The sequence below is a fragment of the Macrotis lagotis genome, chromosome 1, assembly GCF_037893015.1.
Source record: "Macrotis lagotis isolate mMagLag1 chromosome 1, bilby.v1.9.chrom.fasta, whole genome shotgun sequence".
Lineage (NCBI taxonomy): Eukaryota > Metazoa > Chordata > Mammalia > Peramelemorphia > Peramelidae > Macrotis > Macrotis lagotis.
The window spans coordinates 195,243,980-195,263,955 of NC_133658.1; the positions used below are offsets into that span (position 1 = coordinate 195,243,980).

Below are 19,976 nucleotides of genomic sequence, written 5' to 3' on the forward strand. Positions count from 1 at the left end.
TAATATTAAATTAGCTGTTTTGTGAAAGACTAAGGCAACTTGAACTGGATTGCAGTACACAAAGCCAAGGATAAGCAGATAGAACTTTAACACAAGGTATGTGTTCCCACCATACATAATCTAAAGAGTCTATTTGGCAAAGTAGAAATTTTAAAAATATGTATTTTTAATTGTGATCCCTGATCATATGAATTTTATTTACATTGATGATCAATTTTAAAGACTTGAAATAAATCACCTGTTATACTGCATTTAAAAAAAGATCCTTAATTTCCCAGTCTATTATTAGAGCTATAATGATGTTTCATAGAAAATTTTCAATCTTTAGATAGGCATATATTCTTTAAGTTTTTTACATACTCTAGGCAGTTTAAATTAGGGTGATTCCAAAGAATATGTAGAAATAGGATTATCCTCTATAAGGAGGGATGTGGATAAGATTACTATACCATAAACTGGAGTGAGTCATTAGAAGGGGGTGAGGTATTTTGGTTAATTTGACCTATTTTAAGGAAGTCAGTCCATGATTTTTTAGAAAACTTTCTGTTAATAAAACTGACCTATTTGGATACATTTAGTTTTATCAGATGCTTTTGTCTTTTTTAATACCTAAGACACAACTAGAAGTGAGAATATTTTAAAGGATGTAATACATCTTTCCTTTGTCTGTTTTCCACTTCTCTTTTTTATTCTAGGCTAGACTTGTGATTCAATTGTATAGGCAACTCTCAGTAAAGAAATTCCCTCTATGCAGACCAGAATCTTAGCAGCTTCTAGTTGTAAGGAGTTATCTGAGATATGATTTACCCTCCATTACAGAGCCATTGTGTGTCACAGATGGGATTAACATTCAGATATTCTTGACCTGGTGGTCTAGTCTTCTTCTATCTTTCCTCTTTTTTAATGAGCAGGGATGAATTCACTAAAACATCCTGCTATATAGGTCTTCAATTGAAAGATTAGGAATTGTTCTATATATTCCTTTTTGCTTTTTCTAGAACATCTATAGGCTTTTTGTAAACAGAGCTTCTCTTCTTGTCTGGTGAGCAAGAATATTAAGGAGGATTTTTCCCAAGTCCTCAGAGAAACCATGTGGTAGATTAACAAAAGAATATTGTAATTAGAGTCAGACATGAATTTGAGTCCTAGTTTTGCTGCAAATATTTGTGTGACTTTGGCAAGGTATATATAAAATGAGGTATTAAACTGGATACTTTCCATGACCCCTTTAACCCCTAAATGCCAATCCTTCTATGTTCACTGCTACTTTCTTAACTCTGTTCAGTTGATATTATTTGTCTCTCTTCATTCTCAACTGTCCTTCATACGATTTAGGAATAATTTGCTAATGCAAATTGAAATAAAATTATACATGATTATAAAAGTTTATTATGGCAAAGGGCAATGATATGTATAAATAGAGAGTCAAGAAGATCGACATTTGGATCATGCATCTTGCAATTAATAGTGTTAGTATTACTAAACACAAATTATTTAACCTTTTTTAAGCCTCAGTTTTATCATCTGTAAAATGGAGATAAACATACCTACTGTGACCACCCTCATATTGTTGTTTATAAGGTTTAAATGTTATAAAATTTGGTATGTTAGGAAAGTGTTAGGAAATTCAGTAAGTGTTAGGAAAATGTTAAAAAATTATGTGATAGCATTTTTATTGATTGCAGGTACAAATTTAAAAAAAAATCTTAAGTCAAAATCATTAAATTAGATAATGTTAGAAATGGCATGTGGTAGAACAATAGATATTTTTATCCACTTGATTTTTCCTTTGTGAATATTTAGGACTCCTGATGCCCTTGTCAGAGGAAATGGTAGTCACTGGTTTTTGTTCTGCATTATTGAGAGAATGTCAATTAATGAAATCACAGATCCATTTGAAGAGTAGAAAATATTGGCACACATTAAGTAAAGACATTGAGAGGCTATTTTCCCACTGATTATGACTTCTGTCTCCTTTGCATATATAGTAGAGGCTTGGAGAATATGTGCAAATACTACCATATATTAAGATAAATTAACTGGAATAATTATTTTAAAATGGTTTATTACAAGCAAGTGTAAACAATTGTTAGGATTGCCATTTATAGTTCTAATAGGTACAGGCTTCGTACAACATAATTTGATTAAATTGTGAACATGTTACTGAGATGTCTGTCATAAAGAAGGTTTCAGAGCTGTGTTGAACTCCCAGAATTGCCTTGAACACATCCCGACACATCTGTTGTTTGTGGATTCTTATGTTTCTGGTTAGTCAGGGCTTGCTGACTCTCCCAAATGGAGTTTATTTTTAGCCTTTCATTTGGGATGGTTAGACATGTGCCTGAAATGTTTGGTTCAAAAGAAGATGCTAATCTTGTTTGGACGGCATACAGAGAGTATAGTGGGAGCAGTCACTAGGTAGAATTACATCAGTTGCATTAAAAAATGGAAAAAAGAAAGAAGAGAAAGAAAAGAAATCCTGAAAAGTCTTGTTGCCTTGCTGCAATTTTGCTTTTTATTAAGTCCTCTAATAATTCAAAATCCAGTCTCCCATTCATTTTTAACACAAATGGCAACCATCATTTGCTTCTTTGTGGCCTCTTTTTCTTTTAACAAAGAACTATTTAAGTCTATCCACATCAATGAAAGTGACCTACATTATCCATGGGATTTATGCCTTGTCTATATGAATGTATATTTGTACTTTTGTATGCATAATTAATTTTTTACATGTTCTAGGCAGTTTAAATCAGGGTGATTCCAAAGGATATGCAGAAATAGGATTATCCTCTATATGGAGGGATGTAGATAAGATTTTCTTCCAAAAAAATTTTAAGTTTTCACTAGAATTAGTGGACCATTTTCCATATGACTATACTCACATTTCAATCATCTTTATCTGTTCAGTCATATCTAACTTTTCATGACTACATTTGGGATTTTCTTTGCAAAGATTGTCATTTCTTTCTTCAGTTCATTTCACAGATGTGAAATTTGAGGAAACTGGGGTTCAGTTACTTCGCCAGAATCACACAGCTTGTAAGCATCTGAGGTCAGAAGTGAATTCAGGAAAATGAATTTTCCTGATTGTAGGTCCAGCACTCTATGTTGTAGTTTACCACCTAGCTGTTCCCTCATCATTACCTACACATGCTCACAGAATCAAGCCCACAAAGAAACACAGAACATTTTTACATGAACAATTATTCTTCCCACTATTAACATAAAATCAAACTTATATATCTTTAGTAAGATTTGAGTTCCAGTTAGTTTCTTTCTCTGTCTCTGAGAGAATCCCTCTAAAACATGTGCATTCACATGTAAGTCTTAACATGAAATTATGTCAGATCAATAGGAGAAAAAAGAAGAGTAAGTATAGTATAGTGCCTTCCATCAATTGATAAATACCTATTGAGTAAGTCTTAATGAAGAAAAATATCAAAAGCAGGATTCTGGTATACACATAAAGATACCAAAACAGGGCTGTCTTTCTGAGTCATAATTCCTCTCTTGGAATCACAAGTGATACGAACACAATTTCTCAAACTCAGGGCACATTTCACTACTTTTGTCACTTTTCTTCCTTGCATATTAGAATTCCAGTATTAGAATTACAGTGATTAGAAGTACAATATTGGAATTACAATAATTATAATTACAAAATTAAAAGGACTTTAGAGAACATCTAAAGTTTAGTTCACCCTTAACATATTTAACAAATTAAAACCAGTCTTTCCTTGAAGCTCTCAGATCATAGGGAAGATGCTATCTTTCTTTACCATTCCCCACATTCCTTTAAGGTAACTCATTCTATTCCTTGATAGTTTTGATGATTAGAAAGTTTTCTTCACATTATATCCAAACCTATCTCCCTATAATTTCTACTCATTGGTATTTTTCCTTCTTAGGTCTAATAATTTTCTAAAAGAGAACCTTTCCAGAAGATTGCATTTTTTCTACCCCAGCCCCCAGATTCTCACCAAGTATCCTTATTACTAGGATAAACATTTCTATTACTTAGATTAACCTTAGGGGCGGCTAGGTGGTGTAGTGGATAAAGCACCGGCCTTGTAGTCAGGAGTACCTGGGTTCAAATCCGGTCTCAGACACTTAATAATGACCTAGCTGTGTGGCCTTGGGCAAGCTACTTAACCCCATTTGCCTTGCAAAAACCAAAAAAAAATTAACCTTAATATATCATGGTTTTCCATTACCTCACTATCTTGGTTGCCCTAAACTAGATTACTATTGTCAATAGTTTTTCTAAAATGTCACAGTATCCCAAAATTCAATAGCCCAAATATGTCTGATCAAGACAGACTATATAGCATTATCAGTGATACTATGTATCATACCTTGTTTATATTAATGTAGTTTAAAATGTCATTAGATTTTTTTGGCTGTAAATCCCATAGCTGATTGATATTGATGTTACTATATGCTTAAAAACCCCAGATGTTTTTCTCATGAATTGTCTCTTTCAATTCCTATACTGGTGAAATAATTTTTTGATATTTTTTTTGATATTTTTTGATATTTTATTTTTCCAGATACATGTTATGAAAGTTTTTCCACATTCATCCATATGCATATGCATATTTTTAAGTTATATATTTTCCTTCCACCCTCCCTTCCCACCTCCCCTCCTCTCAGTGATAAACAGGTGAATATTATACATGCACACTTTTGTTAAATATGTTCACAGATTAGTCATTTTTGGTATGAGAATTAGGATTAAGGGAAAGAAAAATATAAGATAAATTTTTTAAAAAGTGAATGTACTGTTCATCAGATTCTGAAGGGATTTTTGGGTTTTGTTTTGTTTTGTTTTTATTTCTTTGGATGGGGATAACATTGTCCATGGCCAGTCTTATTGGGTTTTCCTAGTTCTGAACTTCTGAGAAGAGTTGCATCCATCAAGGGTGATCTACTCACAATACTGTTGTTAATGTGTAGAATGTTCTCTTGGTTCCACTTCCATCACTCAGCATCAGATCCTGTAATCAATTCCATGCTTCTCTAGAGTCTGAAAGTTTATGGTTTCTTAGAGAACAATAGTATTCATAACATTCATGTACCATAACTTGTTCAACCATTCCCCAATTGATGAACATCCCCTCAATTTCCAATTCTTTGCCACTACAAAAAGAGCTGCTATAAATATTTTGGAACATGTCAAACTCTTCCCATTTTTTATGGTTTCTTCTGGATGTAGGCCTAGAATTGGAATTTCTGGTCAAAGGTTTTTTTTAATCACTCTTTGGGCATAGTTCCATAATGCTCTTCAGAATGGTTGGATCAGTTCACAACTCCACCAGAAATGCATTAATGTCCCATTCCTTCTCCAACTTCTCCAACATTGATCATTTTCCCTTTTTGTCATTTTAGCCAATCTGATAACTGTGAGGTAATACTTCATAGTTGTTTTAATTTGCATTTCTTTAATCATTAATGATTTGGAGCATTTTTTCATATGATTATATATATATGTATATATGTGATTATATATATGGCTTTAATTTCTTCATTTGAAAACTGTCTGTTCATGTCCTTTGACCATTTATCAACTAAGGAAAGACTTGTAATCTTATAAATTTGGTGTTGTCTATATATTTTAGAAATAAGAACTATATCAGAACACCCAACTGTGAAAATTGTTTCCCAACTTTCTGTTCTTCTAATTTTGGCAGCATTGGTTTTATTAGTGCAAAACATTTTTAATTTAATGTAGTCAAAATCATACATTTTTCAATTTATAATGTACTCTATTCCTTGCTTGATCATAAATTTCTTCCTTATCCATAGATCTGAAAAATAGAGTAATTTCTTGGTTTATTAATTTATTTTTGGGGTTGCATTTTATGTCTTAATCCTTTACCCATTTTGACCCATTTTGGTATAAGGTGTGAGATGGGTGGGTCTATGCCTAGTTTTTGCCATACAGTTTTCCAGTTTTCCCCCCAAATTTTTGTCAAATAGCGAGACAAATCCAGAGGCAAATGTCTGGATTTGTCAAACAGTAGATTTCTGTAGTCATTTACTAGTGTTTCTTTTGAACCTATCCTAATCCACTGATCTATTAGTCTATTTATTTATTTTTTTTTTTAGGGTTTTGCAAGGCAAATGGGTCAAGTGGCTTGCCCAAGGCCACACAGCTAGGTACTTATTAAGTGTCTGAGACCAGATTTGAACCCAGGTACTCCTGACTCCAGGGTCTGTGCTTTATCCACTGCACCACCTAGCCACCCCCATTACTCTATTTCTTAACCAGTACCAGGCAGTTTTGATATCTGCCATTTTATAGTATAGTTTTAGATCTACTAGAACTAGGCCACCTTTCTGTACATTGTTTGCATCAGTTCCCTTGCTATTTTTGACCTTTTGTTGCTCCAGATGAATTTTGTTACTATTTTCCCTAGCTCAATAAAAGTTATTTGGCATTTTGATTGGTAATTTGTAATTTAATTTGAGAAGAATTGTTATTTTTATTATCTTAGCTTGACCTAACCATAAGCAATTAACATTTTTCCAGTTGTTTTACATTTGAATTTATTTGGGTGAGTAGTCCAAGTTTTAAATGCTTTATATTTAACTTGTCAAATAGTATATTCAGTCCCTTATACCAACCCACTGACATCTCATTTGGATTCTAATTCTGCCATCCAATCAATTAGCCTTCCACACATGATATTCATCCCTAATTCATTGATAAAAATATTGAACAGAATAGTATCAAACATAATTCTGTGAGTCATTGTATTACTGACTTCTTCCTGAATTGAAACTGATCACTTTTTGGGAGTAATTAAGTTTGAAATTCCCCAAACATAGGGCTGGGTGGATGCTGAGTAAGGGGTAGTATATGGTTTTGTGGCCTCTTGGCCCCAGGGCTGGGGATCTGTCTGCTGCACCACTCAACTACCCTACAGCAGAGACAGAGTGAAAGGAGAGAGAAAATATAGTTCATGGTAGTAAAGAAGTATGAATGGAGGGAGTCGCGATCAGCAATGGCAAAGGTGGAAAAATATGGAAGCAACTTTTGTGATGGACTTATCCTAAAGACTGTGATCCACCTGTGACAGAGCTGGTGGTATTGGAACACAGACTGAAGCACATTTTTTATTATTATTTTCTGGGGGGGTGTTGCAGGGCAAATGGGACTGGGTGGCCTGCCTGAGGCTGCACAGCTGGGTGATTGTTGGGTGTCTGAGGCCGGATTTGGACCTGGATGCTCCTGGCTCAAGGGCTAGTGATCTGTATGCCACCCAGCAGCTCCTACTATTGTTATTACTATTTTATTTTATTTCGGGTCTTTTTTTTTTTTTTTTGGTTTTTGTAGGGCAATGGGGTTGGGGTGGCTTGCATAGGGTCATACAGCTGGGTGATTGTTGAGTGTCTGGGGCTGGATTTGGACTTGGGTGTTCCTGGCTCCAGGGCTGGTGCTCCGTCCACTGTGCCACCTGGCCATACCTACAATTATCATTATTATTATTATTTTTATTTTTTTTCTCCCCTTTACTTTATCACTTATGTGGGTCTATATTTTCTTGGGGGGAGGGGGTATTATGTTTACTCTTAAACAAGAATATTTTAGTAATGTATAAAAAAATTACTTGTACAAAATAAGAATAAATACATTAATTAATTAAAAAAAAAGAAATTCCCCAAACAGATCTAACCAACTATGCATGTCTCTTCAGCCTCCCAGGAGTCTATTTTGAAATTCTTTTAGGCAGTATCTGAAGAACTCCCCTGATTTACCTATTATTTGGGTAATCCAACTAAAAATAATAGCTGGACTGACCTTTACTATGTATGCCAGGTGGGCATCCCAAAAGTTACAATCATAAATCATTTGCGACTCATAATGCAAATGGTAAAAAACAAAACCTGTTTGTAAATTTGTTCAAATTTGGAGCAGCCAACATTTACATATATACTTTTACAAATTGATGTGATCATTAACAGAACCAGAACCATGGAAAAATGTGAATACTAACCAGCCTCAAAAGCTTATTATGATTCATCAAAACTGGGAAACTGATAAAGAGCTATAATTAAGCAAATAGCAAACCAAATGACCAATCTCTCCTTCAGAGATATGCTCTATAAATGTAGTAGAAGTACTTGTGTTACAATTTTAGGATATTATATTTTTGGAGTCCTGAATGAGAAATTCCATTTTGTCCTATAACTGCAAGGTTAGCAATACATGCACAGTTCAGAAATAAAATTCTTGTATTTGTGTGGGGGTGGAGAGCAGCAACTAGCTAGCAATTACATTGTACTTTAAGATTTGCACAACACTTTACAAATATTATCTCATTTAAATGTCCCCAAAACCTTGGAAGGTAGGTATTATTATCATGCCCAATTTAGAGATGAGGAAACTGAGACAAAGAGAAGTGAAATGACTTGCCCAACCAAGTTAGTTAAAAAGTGTCTGAGATCAAAATAAAATTTATAGCTTCCTGACTCCGGGTCATTCTATGTACTGTGCCATCTAAGCTTAAGTGAGGTTTAATATGAAATTAAAAAGCAATGAAAACTATTTTCATAATCCTTTAAATGAACTTAACCCTTTCCCCTCTGTTTCTTCATCTGCAAAATGGGCTGGAGAAGGAAATGGCAAAGTATTCCAGTATCTCTTTTTGTATTATTCATTTATTTATTTCCATTCACATGCACATGTATATTTTTAAGTTACAAAATTTCCTTCCACTCTCCCTTCTTCCCCTCCTCTCCTCAGTGAACAGTTAGGTTAGCCAAAAAACATATTTTTTGATAAATATGTTACAGATTAGTTATTTTTGGCATGAGGAAGTGGATTAAGGGAAAGAGTTACATAAGAGATAATTTTTATAAAGTGTTCATCATGTTCTGAGGGGTTTTTTTGTTTGTTTTTGTTTTGTTTGTTTTGTTTTTCTTCCTCTGGCTGGGGATAACATTGTCCATAGCTGGTCTAATGTGGTTATCCTACCTCTCTGAACTGCTGAGAGGAGCTGCTTCCATCCAAGGTTGTTCATGTCATAATGTTGTTGATGTGTACATTGTTCTCTTGGTTTTGCTCCCTTTGCTCAGCATCAGATCCTATAACTCATTCCATGCATCTCTAGAGTCTGATCATTTATGGTTTATTACATAATAATAGTACTCCATAGTATTCATGTACAATAACTTGTTTAGCTATTACCCAATTGATGGACATCCTCTCAATTTCCAATTCTTTGCCAGTACAAAAAGAGTTGCTGTGAATATTTTGGAACATATGGGATTTTCCCCATTTTTTATGATTTCTTCTGGATATAGGCCTAGAATTGGAATTGTTGGGTCAAAGGTTATGAACATTTTTTATTGCTCTTTGGTCATAGTTACATATTGCTCTCCAGAATGGTTGGATCACTTGAGAACTCCACCAGTAATGCATCAATGTCCCAATCCTCCCATAGCCTCTCCAACACTGATCATTTTCCATTTTTCTCATCTTGGCCAATCTGATAGCTATGAGGTGACACCTCATGGATGTTTTAATTTGTGTTTCTATAATCAATAAAGATTTGGAGCATTTTTTCAGATGTTTATATGTAGCTTTAATTTCTTCATTTGAAAACCTTTGACCATTTATCAATTGAGGAATGACTTGTATTTTTTTAAATTTGATACAATTCTCTATAGAGAAATGAGAAAATTGTTTCCCAACTTCTGCTTTCCTTCTGATTTTGGCAGCATTGATTTTATTAGTACAAAACCTTTTTAATTTAATATTTTCAAAATTATTCATTTTTCAATTTATAATGGACTCTAATTCTTGTTTGGTCATAAATTTATCCCCTTTTCCATAGATCTGATAGAGTATTTCATGGTCTATTAATTTATTTATCATGTCACTGTTTTTGTCTAATCCTGTACTCATTTTGACCTTCTTTTGATATAGGGTATGAGATGTGAGTCTATGCCTAATTTAGCCATACTATTTCCAATTTTCCCAACAATTTTTTGTCAAATAGTAAGTTCTTTTCCTGGAAGCCAATGTCTTTGGGTTTGTCAAACAGTAGATTACTGTAGTCATTTACTATTGTTGCTTTTGAACCTATTCTCATCCACTGATCCATTATTCTGTTTTTTTAATAACATTTTACCATTTTATTTGTTTTCCAATTATATACAATAGTAATATGTACCCATCATTTTTTGCAAGACTCTGAATTCTACAATTCCCCCCCCAGCCCCACAGAAGGCTGTCTGACAGTCTCTACATTGTTTCCATACCCTACATTGATGTAAATTGAATGTTATGAGTAAAAGTAAGAGTAAACATAACCGCCCCCCCAAAGAAGATGGCAAACCTCAAGAATAGATAGAAAGAAAAAAATGTACTTCAATCTGTGTTCAGATTTCAATGGCTCTATCTTTGGGGTGAGTTGCTTTCTTTATCCTAAGTCCACCAGAGAAGTTGCTTCAACATTTTTCCCTCAGTTGCTATTACTAGCTGTACCTCCACTCTATTTCTCTCCCCACTCTCATTTATTCTACTATTCTCTCTCTCCTTTCATCCTGGCCCTGTCCAAAAGTGTGTTGCATATGAGTACCTTCTCCCTCAATCTTACGTCTCTTCTATCATCTGTTCCCGCCTTCCCTCCTCCCATTCCCCCCTTTATCTAGTCCCTTTCCTCCCTTCCTTTTCCAGGACAAGACAGATTTCCTCACCCTGTTAAGTGTGTATGTTGTTTCTTCCCTGAGCCGTTTCTGATGAGAATGAAGGCTCACTCATTCCCCCTTGCCTTCCCCCCTCCACTCCATTGAAAAAGCTTTTTATTGACTCTTATGTGAAATCTCTCAGCTTCTTCTTCATCTCCTTTTTCTTCCTCCTAGTACTTTCCCCTATTGCCCATTGACTCCATCCCATTACCACATCATACCATTATATTCCTATGTTTTGTCTATATATATGCTCCTTCTAACAGCTCTTATAAATGAGAAAGGTCATTTGAGTTATCAATATCTTCTTCCCATGCAGGAATACAAACAGTTCAGCATCATTGAGTTCCTCATAGTTAGTCCCTCTCTTCCACTCTCTCTATGGTTTACCAGCGTCCTCTAACCCCCCCCCCCATTATTCTGTTTCTTAACCAGCACCAGAGATTACTTGGAGATCAAACTTTTTGTTCAGCTCTGGTCATCTCAATAGGAAAGTTTGAAAGTCCCCTGTTTCATTGAAAGTCCATCTTTTCTGTTTCAGGATGTTCAGTTTTTCTGGGTAGTTGATTCTCGGTTGTAAATCAAGGTCTTTTGCCTTCTGGAATATCATATTCTAATCCCTATGAGCCTTAATGTAGATGCTGCCAGATCCTGTGTAATCCTGACTATGGAGCCTTGGTAGTTGAATTGTCTGTTTCTAGCAGCTTTTAGAATTTTCTGTTTGATTTGGGAGTTTTGGAATTTGGCTATATTATTCCTGGAAGTTTTTCTTTTGGGATCCCTTTCAGGGGATGACAGGTGGTGAATTCTGTCTATTTCTATTTTACCCTCAGCCTCTAGGATCTCAGGGCAATTTTTCTGTATTATTTCTTGAAAAAGGAAGTCTAGGCTCTTCTCCTGGTCTTGGCTTTCAGATAGTTCAATAATTTTTAAATTATTTCTTCTGGATCTGTTTTCAAGGTTGGTTGTTTTTCCAGTGAGATATTTCAAATTTTCTTTTAATTTTTGGCTTTTTTTTGAAGAGCTTTATTTCTTCCTGATTTCTTGCAAAGTCATCAGCTTCCTTTAGTTCTGTTTTGTATTTTAAGGAGTTATTTTCTTCAGAGAGCTTTTTTATCCCCTTTTCCAGTTGGCCAATTCTGCTTTTTAAGGCATTCTTCTCCTCATTTGCCTTTTGTTTTGCTTTTTTCCCATTAGGTCTAAACTAGTTTTTAACCTATTATTTTCTTCTGTATTTTTTTGTTTTTCTTTCACCAAGCTGTTGATTTGGTGTTCATGATTTTTCTGCATCGCTTTCATTTCTCCTCCCAGTTTTTCTTCCACCTCCCTTCATTGCTTTTCAAAGTCTTTTTTGAACTCATCCATAGTCTGAGCCCATTTCTTATTTCTCTTGGAGGTTTTGGAAAGGGAAGCTTCGATTTTGTCATCATCTGAATATGTGTTTTGATCTTCTATGGGACTAAAGAAATTCTCCATGGTCAGATCCTCCTTTTTCTGTTGTTTACTCATTTCCTCAATCCAAGACTAATTTACAGCACTTCCAAGGCTTTAGGGTCTTTTTTTTGGGGGGGGGGCAGCCCACTGGGACCTTTATTCCTCTAAGGTCTTATGCTCTGTAGCCTGTGCTTTGATGTGTAGATGACCCAGTACTTCCTTCTGCCCTGGGTCTATAAGGCAGGATCCAGCTAACTTAGTATGGAAGCCCAAACTGCAATATTTGAGTGTAAGCAAACAGCAGAGTCCTACTCCAGGGAGAGCAGATAAATCTCTGCAGACTTCCCTTACCATCTCTGGGGGTGCAAGCTGCTTTCTTGGAATTCTTGCTGCAGATTGTGAGGCCATGCTCCTTATCCAGGTGCAACAGAGTTCTCTCACCACTCCTTCAAGTTGTTGCTGGTGATCTCTGGGCTGGGCTGGGGTGGGCTGTGTTGTATTGCAGCCATGGCTTTTTTCTAAACCCTGATCCTGGTGAAGCACACCTTTCCCATTGAACTTCTAAGTTATCTTGGACTGGGGAAAAGTATCACTCAGTGTTTCTGTGGGTTCTTCCCTGCTAAATTTTGGCTAAAGCTATCCTTTGTTTTTGTGGGGTTTGGGGGATCGGAGTTCTCCGGAGATGCTTCCTTCACGCCACCATCTTGGCTCTGCCCCCCCCCCCCCCCATTATTCTGTTTCTTAACCAGCACCAGGCAATTTTGATGATTACCATCTTATAGTATAGTTTTAGATCTGGTAGAGCTAGGCCACCTTCCTTTACCTTTTTTTTCAGCAGTTCCTTTTGCTATTCTTGATCTTTAGTTGCTCCAGATGAATATTTTTCCTAGCTTGATAAAGTGGTTATTTGATAGTTTGATTAGTATGACACTGAATAAGTAATTTGATTTGGGTAGAATTGTCATTTTTATTATATTAGCTCGACTTAACCATGAGCAATTGACATTTTTCTAATTATTTAGACCTGATTTTATTTGGGTGAGAAGTGCTTTCTAAATGTGTTCATACAGTTTCTGGGTTTGTCTTGAGAGGTAGATTCCTAAATATTTAATGTTGTCTTTAGTTACTTTAAATGGAATTTCTCTTTTTATTTCTTGCTCTTGGGCTTTGTTGTTCATATATAGAAATACTAATGATTTGTGTGTTTATTTTATATTCTGCTACTTTGCTGAATTTTTTGATTGTTTCAAGTAATTTTTAAGATGATTTTTCTTGGGTTCTCAAGGTATATCATCATATCATCTGCAAGGAGTGAAAGTTTTGCTTCTTCATTGCCATTTATAATTCCTGCAGCTTTTTTTTTTCTCTTATTGCTACAGTTAGCATTTCTAATACTATATTGAATAGTGATGTTGATAATAGGCATCTTTGTTTCACCTCTGATTTTATTGGAAATGCTCTGAGTTTATTCCCATTATATATAATATTTGTTAATAACTTTTGATAGATACTATTTATTATTTTAAGGAAAACTCCATTTATTCTTAAACTTTCTAGTAGTTTTTAATAGGAATGGATATTATATTGTATTGAATGTTTTTTCAGCATCTATTGAGATAATCATGATTTCTGGGAGTTTTGCTATTGATTTATTCAATTATATTGTTGTTTTCCTAATAGTAAACCATTCCTGCCTACTTGGTATAAATCCTACCTGATCATGGTGTATTATTCTAATAATAACTTGCTGTAGTCTCACTGCTAAAATTTTATTTAAGATTTTTACATCAATATTCATTAGGGAGAATGGGCCATAACTTTCTTTGTCTGTTTTTGTTATTCCTGATTTGGGTATCAGCACCATGTAGGTGTCATAAAAGGAGTTTGGTGTAACTCCTTCTTCTCCTTTTTAAAAAAATACTTTATGTAGAATAGGAATTAATTGTTTCTTAAATGTTTGGTAGAATTCACTTGTAAATAGGGGTGGTTGGGTGGTGTAGTGGATAAAGCACTGGCCTTGGAGTCAGGAGTACCTGGGTTCAAATCCAGTCTCAGACACTTAATAATTACCTAGCTGTGTGGCCTTGGGCAAGCCACTTAACCCCATTTCCCTTGCAAAAAAAAAAAAAACCTAAAAAAAAAAGAATTCACTTGTAAATCTGTTTGGACCTGGAGACCTTTTTTTTGGGGGGGGGGTGTTTATTGATGGTTACTTCAAATTTCTTTTTTCTGAAATGGAGTTAAATAATTTATTTCCTCTTCTATTAATCTGGGCAGTTTATATTTTTGTAAATATTCACCCATTTCACTCATGTTAACCAATTTATTCACATACAGTTTGACAAAGTAGCTCTGAATTGTTTCTTTAATTTCCTCCTAATTGATGGTCAGTTCACCCTTTTCATTTTTGATTCTAGTAATTTGGTTATCTTCTTCCTTTTTTAAAAACAGATTAATCAAAGGTTGGTTTATTTTATTGGCTTTTTCATTAAACTCACTCAGCTTTGTTCATGAATTTGTGGTTTTCTTGCTTTGAATTTTATTCATTTCTCCCTTGATTTTCAGAATTTCTGATTTGGTATTTAATTGGGGATATTTAATTTGTTCTTTTTTTTCTGGCCTTTTTAGTTGCATGTCCCATTCATTCATCTCCTCTTTCTCTATTTTACTTATATAGGCATTTAGAAATATAAAGTTTTCCCTCAAAGCTGTCTTGGCTGCATCCCATAAATTTTGATATGATGTCTCATTAGTATCATTTTCTTGGGTATAATTATTATTTCTATCATTTGCTGTTTGATTCTCCCATTACTTAAGATAAAGTTATTTAATTTCTAAGTAGTTTTTGATTTCTCTTTCCATTACCTTTTATTACATGAGATTTTATTGCATCATGTTTTGAGAAGTGTGTATTTATTATTTCTGCCTTTCTGCATTTGATTACAAAATTTTTTGTGCCCTTGTACATGGTCAATTTTGGTATAGGTGTCTTGTACTGCTGAGAAAAAGGTATATTCTTTTCTATCTTCATTAAGTTTTCTCCAGAGGTCTATCATATCTAAATTTTCTAAGATTTCATTCACCTTCTTAACTTTCTTCTTGTTAATTTTATGGTTAGATTTGCCTAGTTCTGAGAGAAGCAGATTGAAGTGACCCATTATTAAAGATTTGCTATCTGTGCCTCCTTGTAATTCACTCAGCTTTTCCTCAAGGAATTTGAATGCTATACCACTAGGTGTTTAGTAATGATATATCCCTCATTACCAATGGTGTCTTTTAAGAAGATGTAATTTCCTTCTGCACCCCTTTTAATGAGATGGATTTTTTGCTTTTACTTTATCTGAGATCAGGATCACTACCCCTGATTTTTTTTTTTTACTTCCACTGAGGCATAATGTATTTTTTCCAACCTTTTATCTTTACCCTGTGTGTATCTCTCTGCTACAAATGTTTTTCTTGTAAACAGAATATTGTAGGATTCTGTTTTTTTTTAATCCATTCTGCTATGTGCTTCCATTTTCTGGGACAGTTCATCCCATTCACATTTACAGTTAAGATTGTTAATTCTGTATTTCCTTCCATCCTATCTTTCTTCGTTTGTATTTTTCTCTTATTCCTCTTCACCAAAATTTTGGTTTCTTTCCCTTTGACTTTATCTTTAAAATTTAACTTTGTTTATATTCACTTATATCTTTGCCTTCACCTTCCCTTTTATCAGTCCCTTCTTCCCTTATCTTTCCCTTTCCCTTCCCTGTAGATTAGGAGAGAGAAACTTTTTCCCTCTCTGGGCCAAATCTATTGAATAGAATTTACTCAGTGTTCACACAACCTTCTTTTCCTTTAAAGTTATAATCTTGGTGTCCCTTCACCTGGTGTTATTTTTCACTCTAGTTGTTATAATCAGGTATCATAAAAAACAGTTTGCTTATTCAGTTGCTTGATAAGCTCTTATTTTTATCAAGGTATCATCACAGATTGATTACTTGATTGCTTGATAAGCAAGCATCCTCCTCAAGTGCCAAAGTATCATCCAAAGACAAATCATTTCTTGAACTATTTGTGCCTTTCCAACCCAGGCCTATTTTCTCTCACATTTTACCCCTTCCCCCCACTTGCTAGCCAGGGTAATTAACCCCTTGTTAAGTGTAGATTAAACTTTACTCTGATCTAATTAACTACAAGAATCTTAAAGATCTCAAAGTAATGGGAGGCTTTGAAGGTCTCTCCTGAGAATTTACAAATGATTGTAAATTACTAAAGACACTGACTCAGAACCACCCAGTTTATGCTGACAGCACACAGAATTAAAGGAAGTCAAAGGATAATGAAACACTTAAATTTAAAGTTAATACCCTTACTTTTCATCAGGGCTTTTTTGTCTCAAACATAGTGATGTCATCTTGGACCTTTTCAATGGAGAAATAAGACCCAATTATACCCATATCTTTAAGTTCAATGTTTTCAATTATATTCAATCTTGAGAAGTAAAGTTCTCAAGAATTAGAAGTGTTATATCTTCCCTTTTAGGGTTTTATACAATTTGATGGTCTTGTCCACTATTCTTGTTTTGTTTTTTTCTTTTCCCCTTTTCATTTACCTTTTTTGCAACTCTTTAGTCATATTTTCGATGATTGAATTCTTGGTTTAGTTTCGATCTTTGTGTCAGGAAATTCTATAAGTCTTCTATTTCATTGAGCATCCATTTTTTTCCCCCTAACAATCTATGCTGAATTTTGCAGGATAGTACATTCTGGGTTGTAATCCCATGTCCTTTGCTCTTTGATATATGGTTTTCCAAGTCTTCCAATCATTCATTGTTGAGGTTGATAGATCCATTATGAGACTGATTGTTTTTCCTTTGTATTTTAATTGTTTTCCTTTTTTGCTGCTTGCAATATTCTCTCCTTTATTTAAGAGTTCTGGAATTTGTCTTTAACAGCCCTTGGAATTTTTGTCCTGGGTTCTCTTTCTGGAGGGGTTCTATGTATTCTTTTGATGGTTATATTGTTTTCTTGTTCTAGAAGATTTGGACAGTTTTCCCTTAAAATTTCCTGCATGATGTTTTCCAGGTTCTTTTTTTGATATAGGCTTTCTTGTAGTCCAATGATTCATAGATTGCCTCTCCTAGATCATTTGTTTTTCCTAGAAGGAACTTTACATTTTCTTCAATTCTTTTCAGCCTTTTTATTTTGTTTGATGGAATCTTTTAGTCTCATAGATTCATTGATTTCTATTTTTCAATTCCAATTTTTAGGTTTTTATTTTCTTTAATTATCTTTTGTGTTTCCTTTTTAAAAGTGTTGAATTCTCTGGTCAATTTTTCATAATTTTTCTGCATGATTCATTTCTTTTTTCCATTTTGCTTCTTCCTCTCTTCTTTGATTTATAAATTCTTTTTTAAACTCTTCAGTGAGCTTTTGTATCTGATTTCAATTTATAAACTGTTTTGATACTTCTCCTGTGAGTGATTTTTCACTGATTTCTTCTTCAAACATGGCATTGTTATTACCTTTGTCTGTAAAATAGTTTTTTATACTGAGGGTTCTTTTAGCTTTTTTGCTCATCTTTGTTGTTTTAGCTCTGCTCCTGGGGTATAGGGACTTGTCATTGACCAAGATGTTGCCTATGCAATCCGGGTTTTGCCTTCACAGAGGTTTGTTTCATCCTTTATGTCTAGATTTCAATAGCTGTCATTTGTTTCCAACCCAGCCCTATCTTTTCCCTCTTGCTCCCATGGTTCAGACTTTGGGGTTGTGATCCTCCCTGCTGGCTTGCTCTCTAGCTCCTGGGACCTCTGCTGTTGTCAGACTGTCAGGACCCGGACTTCACTATGTATAAAAGCCTCCCTCTGGCTTTCCTGTTCTCTTACCTCCTGGTCTTTACTTCCCCCTTTCCCCCAAAGAGACAAACCTTCAGTGAAGATCCTCCATGATGTTTACCACTGAAAACTTCTTTGAATCTTCTCTTTTTCTTGGTAGGATGTGTAGCTTGAATGTCAGAGCAGAGATTTTATCTATCTTTGGTAGGGAAAAACTCTGGAAGCATGTTAGCTTCATACCACCATCTTGACTCCACCCTAGGAATCCTTCCTTTATAATTGTCAGCACTCCAGTATCTCTACCAAGAAAACCCTAATAAGGTCACATAGAGTTGAACAGAAATGAAATGAATGAACAGCAATAACAACAGAGTAAAGAAGAGTTAATGGATTAGTTACCAAGGCATTGATTCATGACTATTTAGAAAGAGTCTATAGTAAGAAGTATTGGCTATACATACTCTGAAAGAAAGCAAAAGGCTCACCTACCAGATGAATGTGGATAATCCAAGGAAGTTTTTCATTTATCATACTTTTTGGCTACAAAATTAGAAGACAGAACTCACTGGAAAAGATTATGCTATTAGGAAAGATCAAAGGCTGAAAGACGTAACAGAAGATGATATAGATAGTGTCATGAAAGCAGTGAACATGATCTTGGGCACACTTTGGGAGGTAGAAGAGGATAGAAAACCATGGTATTCTAAGGTACATGGACTCATGAAGAATTGGACATGACAATAAGTGAATAGTGATGCAGTATTGTAGAGCTCTGGATATGAAGTTGAGTGACCAGGTTTTAAATCTCACATCTGAATATTACCAAAGTGAAGATATCTAATCTTTCTAGCCCCTGTTTCTTTATTTTAAAATATAGTAACATATATGTAAGGTTGTTAAGAGGGTAATTTATTTAAAGTGCTTTACAAACATGGAAACATTGTATCAATGTTAGTTATTAGTAGTAATAGCTAGTACTTATAGTACTTTAAGGTTTCCAAAGCACTTTACAAATATGTTATTTTATTCTCACAACAATCTTGGGAAGTAGATGCTATTCTCATGCTTATTTTACAGATGAAGAAATGAGGCTGACAGAAATGAAATTAATTGCCCAGGGTCACACAATTAGGAATTGTCTGAGGTCAAATTTAATTCAGATCTTCCCCCACTCCAGGTCTAGTACTCTCTCCATTGAGGTATCTGTTTGTCTATTATTATTATTATTATTATAACATGAAGAAGGAATTTGACTTTTTCTATTTGTCCTTAGAAGACAACTAGTGGAATTGGTACAGACTAAGATTTTGGCAAGGGCAGCTAGGTGGTACAGTGCATAGAATGTCAGTCCTGAAATCAGAAGACTCATCTTCCTGGGTACAAATTTGACATCATATATTTTAATAGCTGTGTGATCTTGGGCAATTCACTTAACCCTATTTGCCTCAGTTCTTCAACTATAAAATGAGTCTGAGAATGAAATGGCAAATCATTCTAGAACCTTTACCAAGAAGACCGCAAATGGGATCATGAAGAGTCAAATATGATTGAAACAACTTTTAAGCACAAGAATCAGAGAAAATACTAAATAATTAGAATTATATAAAAATTTACTATAATGGGAAATTGAGAGGTTCCTCCTCTAGAGTCATTCAAATTCAAATTAAATCTATATAGCTATTTGTTGGAGATCTTGAAGAAGATATTTCTATTCAGATGCAGAGTGAACTAGAATGAGTTTCCCTTTCCTTCAGAAAAGTTGTAATTTTATAATTTTATGAATCTATGAAGTATACTTAAAAATGAAAGATTAGTTAGCATTACCTTAACAAAAAGATATTATTGTTTATTGGAATTTATTATATTTTTGTGAAATTCATCTTGTATATTTTTCTTTCTAAATTAAGCATATTCTAAACCCAAATTTCATTTTATGTTCTTTGTCACCTCCAGAGGAAACAAATCCTGTAAGCAAGAGCTTTCATTACATTTCTTAAAGCACTTGTCACTATTTAAGACTCATTTC

General features: G+C 34.4%; 1 protein-coding gene across 1 annotated transcript in view; it reads left to right on the plus strand.

The window, feature by feature from the left end:
• The window catches only part of CSMD1 (CUB and Sushi multiple domains 1), a 2,413,561-nt gene that overhangs the window by 2,056,975 nt on the left and 336,610 nt on the right, over positions 1 to 19,976 (plus strand). The window lies entirely within an intron of this gene.